Raw genomic sequence first — 15,055 nt, forward strand, 5'->3', positions numbered from 1 at the left:
ATTGGCAGCATTCTCAGCAATTTTAATTGAATTTCCTGAATCAATGCAGCACCGAGTGTCCGAGGCCACCGGCCAACAAAAATTCAGCCCAACTTTAAAGAACTTGCAGAGTAATAAAAATTGTTCCTAGCATTTAAGATTGCTTTCTTGCCAAGTCAAGGAAACACACACATTTGAGGCCAAATAAATAGTTTGACAAGCCCTCTCCACTGAATATAGTTGGCTTAAAGCATTGTGAGTAAGTGCTTCCCGTACTGACCAATATTAATTGCAAATTGTACAAACTGCAACCAAATATTTATCATGCTTTTACAGCATGAGTACCTACTCTAAATATATTTGTAAACAAGATGTAGAAATGAAAAATGGCTGGAAATGCGTATAACAATGTTTTCTTTTAAACGGAAGTACTCCGAGGAACCCAGTACTTGGTAGATAAATTGTCTTTATTTTTCGAAATATGTAAAATTGGATATCGAGATGAAGCCAGAGTCACTGAGGGGGCCATAACTGCGGGCAATTCAATGAAATACGGCCGGACAGTGGGAAATTCGGTAGGGATATGAACACGTTCGTTGGACATTGTACTGGAACCTTAAAAAAGAGAAGTACTCAAAGGAGTCTGGGTCCTGGACCAGTTCGTGTGTGTAATTGCCAAAGGAACGGACTCCGGGGCTGTCTGAATGGGAATTATTGATAAATTCCAATGCATGCCAGTTGACAAACATGTTGTTGTTATTGGCCTGGGCCCAGTAACCAACTCTCTCATCCAGGGACGTTTCAATTGTAATTACGTTTATTGCATTGCTTTGGCTTTCGGCTACGACTTTTTCCCCTTGTTTTCCCCATTTGCCATTGCCGTCTGTTGTTTGTATCATTGACTGACTCTCGTCTGTGCCGGAAAGCGCAAAAAATGAGTTTCGGTAGGCAATTTCGCAGATACATACTATACTATCTATATACGGTACGGCCATGGATACAGATACACCCACACAGGCCCTGAGATACGCACACGAACTGGCCCCATAGCATATTTTTGACATTTTGTGCATGCCTGTTCGCCAAAGTATGCAGCGTTCCATAATCGAAGGCTGAGATTGCCAAGGCGAGTGCGTGAAAAGCGGAGGAAAAGCGAAGGAAAATACTTGTAGGTGACTGGGGAGATGCACTGCAATCGCCGGCCATCACAATCCAAGTGATTTCCCCCGAATGCAGGGCTTTGAATACTAAGCAAGAGCCCTAAGTGAGTTGTAAAGAAATTTTATTTGGCCGCTTGAACTGCAATGACCCACACGCGTTTGCAATGGAAATGAAATTGGGGCAAGTCACTTACACATGACACTCCCGTACACTGAAAAATATAAAAGGTATGTAGAAGAAAAATGCAAAAACATATTTTTAACCTATAAATAGTTTGTTTTGATTTATTAAAAAAAAAGTTAAAAAAGTTTTTATTTAAATGGTGGGCTTCTTTTTATTCTTTTCGGTATTTTATTAATAAATTAAGCTTGCATGGATTGAGTTTTATTGAATCATAAATTAGTTAAATTATTTTTTATAAATCTACCGAATTTTCAGTGCTTTCAGTGCTTTTGTGCCCACAATGGCAGGGGTATGCGTGCAGCTATCTTTTTCCTGCCGAAGGTCCTGGGAGCGAGCACCTTTTTGGCATGCAGGCCGCAAAACTATGCGAATGCGAATGTCTGTGAGTCCGTCTGCCATGTGGCATGCAGCAACAGTTTCCAGGACTCTAGTGCGGGGGTCAAGAACTGGACTTGGCTAACTTCCGGAGCAGCTGGGGCCCCGTAAGCCCCGGCAATCCCTCTTGCCACGCACTCGGGCTGAGATTGAATGTCTCTGCTGAAATGCGAGGCAGGCGGGGAATGCAGACTCTCAAAACGCTCACTAGATACAAATATTTTCCGATCCCTTTTTTTAACGGGGCCGGCATAAATATTGCATGGGACATTTTATGGCCTGGCCCCCAGGTGTGTTCTGAGCAAATCAAAATGCTTTTAAAAATTTCATCTTTGGCTGGGCATAAAATTTTAACCTGGCCATATAATATATTTTGACAACTTGCTTGCGACAATATGCCAGACGACGGCGGAGACCCATTTGTGGAATTGCATTTAAAAATCGTTTACTTTTGCATGAGTGCCCGCATTGAGGGACACGCCCCCTTTTTAAGGGGTCTCGGTGGGTGGAGGGTGGTGGGTTTGGGCAGGGTGGCTCGAGTGTTTATGCTGCAATTTGTTGCGAACGCACGTAGCAATCGCACGGCAATGGCAATCCTTTTGGCCAACAACATTGTTTTTCTTCATTTTACTCAACTTATGAAAAATACATTCGTGTACAGCACGCCCGCTTTTTATTTATAAAGGCACGCAGTCGTATTAAATTTTGTAGTTGCACCAAAGAAAAATTTCATAAATTATTGTGGAAGTTCGTAAAGTTCCAATTATATGCAAACCATACATTAAGCTCATAATAATTTTAGTTAAATAAAAAAATAAATTTTCAATATTTTTATCCTATTTCCCAGTAATTTTTCATATGCTCTGGCATTTTTCTTTCCTCATCCTGCGAGGTATTGTGTATTTTGCAGGTTTTGCCATAATGCAGTGAAAATCGTTTTGGCATGCAAACTTTAGCCCAAAAACTCCTGGCTCAAAGGAAACGCCAGTGAAACAAAGGATAAGGAAAAGAACCCTAGAAAAGCTTGAATCTGTTTGTTTGTGTTTGTCAGCAAATTGTGTGTGAAGATGTCAACAAGCTAGTTAACTGCATTTGATCTGCACTTTGCCTGGAACACAAACACAGGACCCATCCCTCGGTGTGTGGGAATCTATTATTGCTCGAGCACTTTTCGCTCCGCAGTTATGTTAGTTTTCCTTGGTTTTCACCATTTTTCCGTCGTTTTTTTCTCTGCTCGTCGGCGCTCACGTCGCTTAATACTTGGCTTCATGACGATAGTTTTCCGCGCTGGCTTTTTGTCTTTCGCCCGGGAAAATGTTGTCAAAATGACAGAACATTTTGCTGAAGTTTAAGTAGCATGAAGTACGAAAATGGGCGGGGGCCCCCACGCATGTGTGCGTTTTGTTTGGCAGGACTTGACACGCCCTGTCATTTCCACAGAATTTTCCGCCGCCCTCCCACAGCTTTTCCTCCTCGGCACAGCTTCTCCATAGAAATTCGCTAGTCTTCAAGCTGCTCTTGAAGGATGTACCATGGTATATGGTATACTTGACTTGCCGCACACTTAATATTCCATTCAATTAACCGAATACATTTAAATCCAAAGTCGGTTTGAATTTATCGTCTAATTTGCGAAACAAACTCCTATTCCTTCTTCATGCTCCTTAAATGATATTTGCCTCAATTAAAAGACTGAAATGCCAGAGAAAATGCCTGCAATATTTATATCCATAAAATGAAATAGAAACGCACTCGACTTTTAAAAGTCAAATGTGTGAATGTGTGCCGAAAGCCAAAAATTATTGCCCCCAGAAAAGGGGATTTTTGACCGAAATAAATTTCGAATGCAAAACTATTTAATAAGCATCAGACTGGCTGACCATAAATAAATACAGGCCTGAAAAGTGTTTACTCAAATACAGTGAATATTAATAGTCTCTTATAAGTTTAAAAATATATTTATTATAAGCAATAGTTTATAAAATATTACTATGATATCACTATTTTCAGCTTGATAAATTTAATGGATGGAAAACGCTTTGATGTTTTTTTGAAATTTTTAAACTTCCTTGACATATATACCTTAAAGCAAATAGCTACTGTACTTGAATAAATTCATGTGCTCCAGCTATGGAGTAAAACAAATGTGATGTTGTGCTTTAAGTTAAAGCTTTTAATTGCTTTGTTTTTGCAAGCATGAGTTATAACAGAGCGGAGAACAAGAAAAAACAAAGCCTAAACGGAAGTGTCAGTGGGCTACTCCGATGTCTGCTCAACTGAGCCAGCCAACAACAAGCTGTTTGTTATGCCCTTGTGCCGCCCCACACTCCCAGCCCCCATCCTGTTTTGGCCATCTCCAGTTGGCCAAGATGGGCAGGGGAACTGCACTCAAAAAATTAACAACAGTTGGCTTGCAGTTGGATATACCATTACAAATTGTAGTTTAAGAGGTCAACACCGTATATTATCAAAAATTGCTTTAATTTTTATTAGAAATAAAAAAACGTAGAAAAAAAGTTTAGAGATAAAGTATCTATGGAGAAGATAGATACTTATAATTTGGAAGATTCCGTTGTGAATTTTTAGTGGGCTCTTTAATATAGGTCAATAACAATGCTAAAATATTTCATTCGATTCTTTATTTACTTTGAAAAATGTATATCATTTTGTATCTGAGATACCGTTTTTTTCCCAGTGCATTGCCGCTCATTCGGTTGTAATGAATACGGTCTCGTTAGATTTTTGGCGTGGTTTGGGGGGCGGGACAGACGACTTATTTATGCTTACGAGAGTGAGCTCGTTCGTCTGCCTGTGTCCAGATGTCCGACTGATTTGCATCTTTTTTGCATGCATCCAGACACACACACTGATGTAACACATACAGATACTCTCACATACAAGAGCAGCAATTATTGCATTTATGAAATTCAGCTGCTGCTTTTGCTGCAGCAGCTACTTCACAGATACTCGCCGGCTTTAGTATGTGCCTTTTGGATACAGGGCTTTACCAATGCCTTCTTCTTCCTGCTTTTATACGCTTTTTTGGAGTAGCTACTGTAAATTGTGTGATTTTTGTAAGTACATATTCTGATATCAAAGATTAAAGATATATCAAGTTAAGGCAAGTCAATTAGTTATTTTATTAGCTTAAGAAATTTCTTCCTTATTGACTGTAAGAGGCAAACATTAAATTAAAGTATCTATGAAATATTATCTATATTTTTGTAATCCTCAAACTGATCTACTATATGTAAGGGCATGCGAGTGGAGTGATCTTTTTGAGCCCAATTGCCTGGGTGTTGTTAAATTTCTGCATTCGGGAATCCCCTTCTCCGCCCCCAGCCAAGGCAATTATCATTGGCCCAGTCCCCGGCGAGAGTTCCAATCCGCTCTGGTGACCCCTTCCCCAACTCGAGCCCAAAAACCGAACCCATTTGGACTCCATCCTCCTCTGAACAGCAGGCCCATTCAGTTTGCGGCTTGGTCTTGTGGCCGGACGACCCTTTGCCCCCCACTTGTGCCCTCCAGTTGAGCGGCCCTTGGCCGGGGTCATAATTTCTGAAATGTTTTGACTTGCATTCGCCTTTTATGCTGATTTACTGGCTGTTGTGGTTTTGTGACAAATCTGTTTTGCTCACTTCTGATGTGATTCTCATTCTTCTGCAGCCAACAGAAGCCCGCCCTGGTCGTCGCTCCCCCTCGATGTGCGGCTTTAATCTGCCAAAAAGTTTTATTTCAAGCAATTTAGTTTTGCATTTGTTTGACTTGCTCAATTTGCATACATACATGTAGTAGGTATTTGGGCCTTTTCGGCGGCGGGGCGAGGCGAACAGATTGTGTAAGGGCGGAACGATTTAGGCCCAGTCATTAGGCATAAATCAGTGTCTGTGGAACTCATTAAATCACGCGGCCTGCAATGGAGGGGGCGTGGCCCATGGGTCTAGGCTCTAAAACGCCCTCTAGGATGTATATCTTTTTACTGGTTTATTGTGCTTTCAGGACAGTTCCCTTGATCTCTGACTTGGGGGGCAGGCACAACAAAAGATACACAGCAAAACGAATGTATTAAAGATACTATTTTCTTTAGACTTCAATAAAAAACCTTTATAAATATTCTATATATTTTTTCTTAGAGTGGATTTCCCTTTATGGGCCCCAGAGCCTCTGCATTTAATTCAATTTAAGCCATCCACACCTGATGCCTGGACGCACAATAAAAACCTTAGCAAATCGCTTTGGTCCCTGCTAATTTATTGGCCAGGCTTTAATGATGATGACGGAGTTTGAGCTGGCCTTAAAGAGGGGGAAATAACAATGCAACGATGCCCGGTCCCCGGGGCATCACGTAGACCATCCAGGTGCTCTTCAAGGTCGCATTTGCCCCTCTGTCTGTTGCAATCTCATCGCGGTCATAATAAATTTATGCAGGTACAGCTCCTCCTCTGGTCCATCGGTGGCTCGCTGCTTTGGCTTTTCAGTTTCCCGACTCTGAAGAAGTTATAAAAACCAAAGCCGGTGTGTGTGCGATGGGTGTTAATGCCGGGAAATTGCCGGCGGGTAATTGTCGTTGTCGGTAATTGTGTCCATGTGGTCTAGCAGTTGTCTCGGCCGGTTCCCTTTGTCCAGCATCGCCATCTCGCCATCGTCACCATCTCGTTGGGCTACAATGTGGCTCATTTGTGCAGCAAACGAGGTTGCAATTTTGTTACCATTTTCAGTAACCGGGGACAAATCATTGCCCTGGGGCCAACAGTAATTGGTTACCAGGCCTGTCCTCTCCCGGCTCCCCAAAAATCCACTTCACTGGGGCTGTCATAATTGCGGTTGAGGCACTGGTCTCTCTGCATTTTAAGCCTTAAGTATTTACACATCGTTAACTCTGAATTACTCTGGGCATAGGCTATGCATACGTATATTGAGTGGTCAGATTGGGAAGAACAATCCGGATTCTTCGGTTATTTTTCGGTGCCATCTATTTTTCTTGTGGTCTCCATTCCAACGTGGATTTAATAGCATATTTTATGCCGTCTCTGGATCTGGCTCTATCCTTTCATGTCATGGTTGAGGTTTTTTGTGTAATGAAACCGCAATTTTATGACCCATGGCCTTGCATATTCTTGGGCGTTTTAAAGCGCTTTTAAATCCCATAGTTTTGCATTGATTTCCCTTTTATATGATTTCCAACTTTGCCGTCCAGCCGTTTCTCCTCCCTTTTTTTTTGCCTCCGCTCTTTATGGGATATATTTTTTAATAACATTTTTTACTGACCATATATGGGTGTTTCACAGTGTGTGTGTGAGGAAAATCGGAATTTGTGGCATCTGCGGCCTTGTGTCCTTTCACCCCTCCATTTCCCAGTGGTTATGTGCGTTTTATTATGTCAACATTGGGCCATTGTTCATTGGGAAGCTCACTGGGATCATCATGGCGGGATTTGGGGATGTGCTGGGGTTGGGTATGAGACTCTCCTCCCCCTCCTCTGTGTTTTTCTGGTATTTTTGCGAATGTTCCAGGCTTTTAGCTTTGATATATTTGTTAGTCTGACCATAAGCTTTGTGTAATAAAATTGTTGCATTTTGAGACCGTAATTGTGCGTTGGTGATGAAGTGCATTTTGATGAGGTCGATATTGAAATGGAAAAGGGATTGCGGCCAGCGGTGTCATGGCTTAATCAATTTTAATAAAAAATGTTCTGCTAAATATCTCCCAGAGCCAATTTCCTTGGAGAAAGCTTTATTTATACCCGTGTATTCATCATGCCGGAAATTAGAAGTCAAAAGCTCTCTAATCTGTATGTTTTCTTAGGCTCCCAGAGGGCCAATTTCTGTGGTCACTCATGTCGGTGGACATAAATCGAAGTGGACCTGTGACAGAAGAGAAATCAAGCTTATCGGCCTACTGGCAAAATCTCCATTACCACCTGGCCCACGCCCGCCCGCCCCCTTTTTAGCCTCCTCAAAAAGTAACAAGCAAACAAATGGCAGAATCAAGTAACTTAAATGTCATGCCGAGGGAGAACATGAGCAAATCTGCAATTTGTTTTATGTAATAGATTAAAGCCTTCTCGGGCTTTTTTTACAGAGAGGAAAAAGGTTTATGGGATTTTGTTTGATATAATGTTGATCAAAATAACATAATAATAATAATAATAGATATAGATCTATAACTATTGCCCATTTAATCTTAAATGTATATAATATATATCATGAATACTTATACCATCACTCTGCAAGAGGTGCAAACGAGGTGAAAACACGTAATTTATTTCACAAAACGTTGCCAGTTTTCAACATCTTTGAGGTAAACTATACCTGCTGACTTCACTTGGCCTTTTTATCCCCGGTGTAGCCGTGCGGATGAGGCCAAGTCCTGACCCAGGCCAACTGCCAACTGGCATTGGCACCGACTCCTGCGAGTCCTACGACTCCTCCGCCTCCGCCCAAATGAAATTGAAGAAAATTGCATTTGCACGAGAGACAATTTCGAAACAATTGCAAAACTGTTTGACATGCCGCCTTCATCCAGCATCCTCCAGCTCTCCCTCGCCAGATTCCACCTGATTCCACCCCAACCCAACCCAAACCCGATTCCAATTCCGATTCCCAACCTGTGCGATGCTGCCAAACAGTTTAGCAGGTAATGCCTTATATCGATATCGCTCCAGAGACAGAGATAGCTACGGGAAAGCAGGAGGAGCACCGGTGGACAGGAGGACAGGAGGACAGCAGACAGGAGGACTTGGCAGGCAGTTTGATGCAGTTTAGTTGACTATTGACTGCCGGTCGGTGCCAAAGTCCCGGGTCCGGCTTAAAAACTTGAGGTTGGGTGATATCACGTCAGTTGCAGGCCGTACTACCGGCAGCTCCGACTCGCTCATCGACAGTTTTTGGCACATTTCAGCCGGAGCTGAAGCTGAAGCTGAGGCTGAGGCTAAAGCTGTTGCCCGAGCAGAAGCCATTTTGGCCTTTTTGTCCTCGACTTCCGCTTCCTGTTTCCCCTTCCTTCCGTCCCCGCACTTCCGATCCCTGGCCATGGGCAGTGACTATAATTTAGTTAAAGACAAAACGTCGCTGTGTCTGCAAAATCGAACATGATGCCAATGGGCCAATATTCGCTCCGTCAATGGCAGCCAGTGCAGTTCGTGTGTGTTTGGGCCAGTCCATTTTCGGGGGACCCACTGAAATTGGTACTGGTATCTGCATAAGGCCAGGGCCTGGAAATGGGACTTAGACTGCGAGCTACAACGGCAACTGGGAGCGGCGAAAATATGTGTGAGCAGGCTTTTTACACTGGGGAACTTATACAACTTTCAAATTCCCAAAGAAAAATATCTTGGTTATTTAAGTTCCAGCTATAAATATTAAAATATGTTGACTAACTACTAAAATGGGCGATGCATAACTATTAAGATAGTTTAATCATTTTTGTTCCTATTAAATCACCCAGCTTCAAAATCGACTAAGTGAAAAATATGATTTTAACAAAGAATTTATTATTGAAAAAATCATTTAGGATAATATATAAGGTATAAAATTGTTTTGGATGAACGGACATCCTTTTCTCTTTTTGGTGCATTTAGGTATCTTGTTTTTAAAGATTTTTTTAAGTGCAGAAATTTGGCCAGAATGGAGTGCCTGGCATGCCGGCGCACATGGGCTCCTGGGCAGTTGTAAAAACGGCCAGTCAAGTGCATAATTACTTAATTTCCTCCACGCTATATTTCGGCCAACATGGCCAACGGAGACTGCTGCCCAATGCCAGATAGGGAGCTCATCCCGGTCACCTTTCAACCTTTTCATTCGGCTAATTTTGAGTCCGGCCACCGGGGGAATTCCTCGGCTCAATACAAAACGTGTTTGTCTTTTTAGTGTCGCATTTGATGCCACACAATCCCGTAGATTTCCCCAAACGGAGCCACTCGGCTGGCGGAAAACTGTAAATTTGCACAATGACAGGCCTTGAGAGGCGCATTTGGAAAAGGGGACCCTGCACGTAGCAACCTCACCTCTCAGGCGCTCCACAATAACACAAAAATTGACAGACAAAAGCCAACGGCTTGAGCAACAACTCTCGGACACAAGGACCGCAACAAACAGGATGGCTTGGTTGTTGGGTTGCTGGGTCGTCGGTTTGATATGGTATGGGATGGTATAACACAAGCGGGCAACGGGGACTGCCAGCCCAGAACCGTTTCCGACTTCTCCGGGGGCAACCCAAATTGTCAAAGCCAAGTTAAGACCTGTTTCGAATAGAGGACCACGTGTCCCGGTCTCGACTTCACACTTGTCCCTCCTCGCAAGTTAGATCCTTTGTGCTGTCAAATCGCCACTGTCACAGTGGAGATTCCTTATAAAGGTGTTCTATGTGAACCTGACCTCTGCGAACTATAAATTATACATTATTTTTGAACTAGTTTTTAGCTTTCTTATGTGTCTTTGATCACCTATTTTATTTTCTATCATCCAATAAAAACCACTATACCTCAGTTGAGATTCCTTGAAACGGGTTCTACAAGTATAATATATATGATCTTGGAAAAATAATTATATAGGCCTAACTTTCTAGTATATTATATTATTATTATATTATATTTATCTTATTAATGGGAGAAATATACTTCCACTTAGGTAGGCTCGACTGTGTTAGATAAGGGCTCAAGAACATGGCCTAGACTGCGACTGCGACCGAGGTCTTGGCCTGGCCTACACCTGTTGCCAATTGTTGTCTTCTGCCGGCCAGCCCGGCAGTTTATGTTTATGTTTATGTTTATGGCCCTGGCCGACAAGACAACCTCTGTGGGCTTCCTACTAGCCGAAGATGTGTGTCCACAGGATTTTGTGCATTTTGTTTACCTTTTTGCCGTAGTAACTTTTTATTTGTTTTAAATAAATTTTACACGGAAGCTTTTATGTAAATTTTATGGTAATTTGCCTGGCAGATTTGCTCGACGCTGGTTGCATAAGTTCCTGGGGCCCCCCAAAGTAGTTGCCCTGCAAACAGCCAGTTGAGTGGCTTGTCTACTCAGCCCTCGAAGCTCTGAGGCCACAAAGCAGATTTAAACGTAACACTTTTTATGCCGATTGCCATTTATTTTGATTTCTCCCGGCTGGAAGTGCTGATTCATGGGGGAAGAATGCCCGGGAATTACATGACCAGAAGTTTCTTTCAATCTTCGCCAAACGATCTCCCGCTTTCGCCCATTAAGAGCAATTCTACCGGTTTAGAAGATACATTTGTAGACAGAAGAAACAAATAATCTAAATCTGGACTTGAACTGGATGATCGTTTAGGCCTTAAAGTCATCAACTTTCTATTAAAAGCTATCAATGCCAGAACCAAATGGCACTGGAAAATATTTTATTATAAATTTAAAAAAAAATACTGTTGAAAGTATCAGACCTCCAAAACTGCTAAATTATCTTGTACAATTTTTAAGCTTTTTTTGAAGTAGAAAATATAGATTGTTTTTCCCAGTGCACACCTGTTGGCGTGTGTGTTTGATGGTAATGGCTTCATCTAATCGATTGCATCATTGAGGCAATCGCGTGCCTTTTGGAGTTCAAGTTGAATTGTTGCTTAATTCGAGCGTTTTGCTTATTTGTCTTACTGCTTTTTTATTTCATTTGTGTTGGGGAACTTTGTTTGCTTACTTTTCTGGGGGCTTGTTGTTTTTTTTTTGCTTGTTTGTTTGCCTGCCTTTTTGTACGCTTCGTTTGATTCTAATTGAAATTGCATCATGAGCCAGTCAAATTATGTTTCTGCCTTGGGGCAGAGAAAGTCTTTCACTCTGGGCAATTGAAGAATGTGCGAAATTCGACACTTTGAGTAAGCATTCCACTCCCGAATCTCCGCTAATTACGGAACCACCTATGATATCATAGTTTTCGATACTGGGTCAATGTCTTCAAAAATCGCACAATGCATTTTATGGCCTTACTTAATTGGCTGCCTTCTATTGTAAGTTCCTGCTTTTAAATTTCGTCGAGGAGATGCTAAATCATTTGCATAAAGCAAACAAAATATGCAAATTTCTTGGGCCGGAGACCCAGAAAAATAAAAGAACCTGACCACTTGACTGGCACAAATCATGTTTACACATGAGCAGCGGCCACTTCAGGGCTCGTCCCCATTTGGCCGAGTAACCCAAAAAGTATCTCAGCCCCCATCGTGCTTATTGGCAGATAATTGACACATAAAATTAGCATAATTTCTGAGCAAGTGAACTGGGCAGATAGCCATCGGAATGCATAATGACCGGCAAACGATATCATTTCACTTTTCTTACGCTCTTTTTTCGGACTCGGACTCGTCGCTTGACCTGGGCAAATATTATTAATATGTATATTTGTCGCCCGGCAAATGTATGGAATTTAAATTAACAAATTTTCACAGCATTTTTGGGTCTTGTCACAGAGATGGCTATCTATGCAGATGGTTGGTTCCAGCCGAAAGCTGTAGAAAGTGTGATTATGGCCTAGCTTAGGGGTCGCCACGGCTCTGCCTATTTTGTTGTTTCAACTGAGAAATTTTTGGGATTAAAATTAAACAAATTTAAATTAAGAAACCCAACGACAACGTTAAGGTTTAAAATTTCTTTCTTTTCAGAAACATTATAAACATCTAAACGGAAAATGAATACAAATGACTAAATAACTAAAATACATATAAACATTCTTAAAAAAAAGTATTTATGATAATGTTTAGCTTAATTGTTTGTTAAAACGCCATATTTTTATATGTTTTTTATATGTTTTCAAAATTTTTTTTTTATTTTTTTCAATTATTTCTGGGAAACAAAGTAATAATTAAATGGATCATTGTCGGTGAGCTTTTCATCTATTTTTCCCTGACTTTGATGCATTGAATTGTCCGATTTGGGCCACGCCCACACATAAATCGCCGGGCAAAGAGTTGTCAACATTCGGCGCTGTCACTGTTGTCCAGCGACAAACAATTTAATTTATGAGAATCGCAGCTAAACTAAAGCAGAATGCCAAGCAAATTGACAAAGTGAGCATTAAAGGCGGAATGGGAATGGTCATGGGCAGGGGCGATGGCCATGGAAATGGAAATGGCTTTGGAGAGGGCAAAAAGCAGGGACAAGAAGTCAAGTTGAAATGCAGAAGGAAAACGTCCTTCGATTGAAGTGTAATGCAAGTGTGTGAGCTTTTCTTTTCTTTTAGATTTTTTTTGTTGCCCTATCTTTCCTTACATTTGACACTTGAGTGCGCTTTGCCGGGTTTTTTCTGTTGTTGTTGATGTTGGGCAGTTTGCGCAACGAATCAAATTTAAATTTCTTGATTGTCTGCTCGAGTGGCAGGCCAAAGGCAGTAACTACTGCGAGTGGAACTGGAACTGGGGTGAGAGATCCTTTTGCGATTTTGCGCATAATAATAATTTGAACAACGTGCCTGGAATTGATGACTGGTCAGCGATGGTTGCCACTGTTCCTATTCCTTTAGTGCACCAAAAGAAAATGGTGGAAAATATTTTTAGGGCTCTCTGTAATTGGATTTTATCAGTATAAGGGTTTTTGAAAGATACATTGGAAATGAAAAATAAATTGATACATTTCGAGTATCTGATAGATTTGGAATACTAGATACATTTCGAGTATCAGATAGATTTGGAATACTAGATACATTTTGAGTATCAGATACATTTGGAATAATAGATAGATGTTCTTCGAGTAGCAGATACATATTGAATATTATACATTTTGAGTATCAGATTCAGTTCGAATACAGGTTCAATTTTGAGTATCAGATACATTTCGAATTCAGATACATTTCTAAAATTCTGTCCATATTTATCTATCTTAAAATTGAACTTTTTTAATTTATTAAATGTGAAATCTTTTAGGAAAGTATTCCCTCTGCTTGTTATTACTTTATTTATGTTTTCGGGTGCACAATCTAGAAAATCTATTATTTCCTTGACCTATTTGGGCGCTATTTTTTCACAGTGTAGGGAGAAGTGTCGCACTGGTCCTGAGTGACTGATGGACTTGCTCACTGACATGGCTCAGACGGAAGGAGCAGCGATCCCCGACTCCCCTAAGCTCGTTATCTTTTCCACATTTTTTACCAGGCTAGCTCCTCGATTTGGTTTTTTTTTTTCAGTTTTCGCTGTCAACGCGTTCGGCGGCAATCTATGGGCTGTTAAATGGAGCAAAAAGTGTTGCCCGAACAATGGTGTCAATTAAACTTTACATTGTTACATTTAAGGCGACTGCCGGGGAAATGGCTCAACGACCTTCAGTTTTGAATGCGTGTGCTGAAATTTCGCCCCAAAAAACCTCCCCAGCTCCTAAGTGTTTGCTATTTTCTGAGGTTTCGCATCCGTCCCTTTTTCGAGGTGGTTGATCATTTCATTTGATGAAGGTTTTAGGACCGCATAAAAATAGATTAATGCCAGCCGAAAAAGAGGTTTCCACTCGGAGTTCACAGAACGGCCATTTGTCTGGTTTATTTTCGGTTGCGAGTGGGCAAGCAAACGAAATAAAATTGCCGGCCCTTGAACCCGCAAAACATTGGCAAAATAATTTCAATTTATGATTTTGTATTTTATTCATTTAATTGATTATATTTATGCATATTTCTGTACTTTATTGATCATAACTTTGTCGTGGCTTGACTTATGGTTCTGGTTTAAATCAAGTTTATTAGCAGTTGGGGGCCAAAAAAATTGTTGTCAGATATTTTACAGGTATTTTATGGATCGTTCGGTTTACGGACCCTTGCTTTGTTTTTCGTTGACACTCACCACTTTCTTTATGGAACTTAACAGGTCCTTTTTTGAGGATTTAATTTTGTCGTTTAGCACTTTGTGTTTGTGGGCACTGGAATTTTCGTGTGACACTCATACACTTTTGTATCTTAATCCTGCCGCCAGGATAAGGATAATTTTGGGGGCGCTGCTTTGGTCGGCGCACGCGTAACCGAATCGGGAGAGTTTTTGCTGCAATGGTCAGTGGAGCCGGGTTATATACCCTCGTTATTTATACCCTCGTTCTGAATTTCTTCTGCCGCCGTCGCTAATGAACTTCATAATGAGGTTCCACTGCCGCTGGCGACGGCGCTGCCAGATTCTGGGCCCGGCAGAATTCGCGATCTTTTCGCTGTAATGAAAGCCGAGCTTCGCGGTCGACGTCGCAGCCCGCGTTTGCGGCATAAATTGTAAGCGGTTCGCTTCATTTTAACCCATTGGATACGGCTTCCAAATCTGTGAATAAAAGTGGGAGAATTTTTGAAAAAAATATTTTTTAAAAAGCTTGCAGTTCTATATTATTATTATAATTAGGTATATATTTTAAATAGGGGTTCAGGGTATAATAATATTTTATAATTAATAATTA

At 41.2% G+C, this 15,055-nt stretch overlaps 1 protein-coding gene across 2 annotated transcripts in view; it reads right to left on the bottom strand.

The window, feature by feature from the left end:
- LOC108024731 (serine-rich adhesin for platelets) overlaps positions 1-14,651 on the bottom strand; it is a 52,358-nt gene extending 37,707 nt beyond the window's left edge. For both annotated transcript variants that reach the window (XM_050888504.1, XM_044095614.2), the window contains exon 1: positions 14,464-14,651. The gene's annotated coding sequence lies outside the window, so the exon portion shown is untranslated. The remainder of the gene's footprint in view (positions 1-14,463) is intronic.
- Positions 14,652-15,055: the final 404 nt, after the last annotated feature.

The sequence above is a fragment of the Drosophila biarmipes genome, chromosome 3R (assembly GCF_025231255.1).
Source record: "Drosophila biarmipes strain raj3 chromosome 3R, RU_DBia_V1.1, whole genome shotgun sequence".
NCBI lineage: Eukaryota > Metazoa > Arthropoda > Insecta > Diptera > Drosophilidae > Drosophila > Drosophila biarmipes.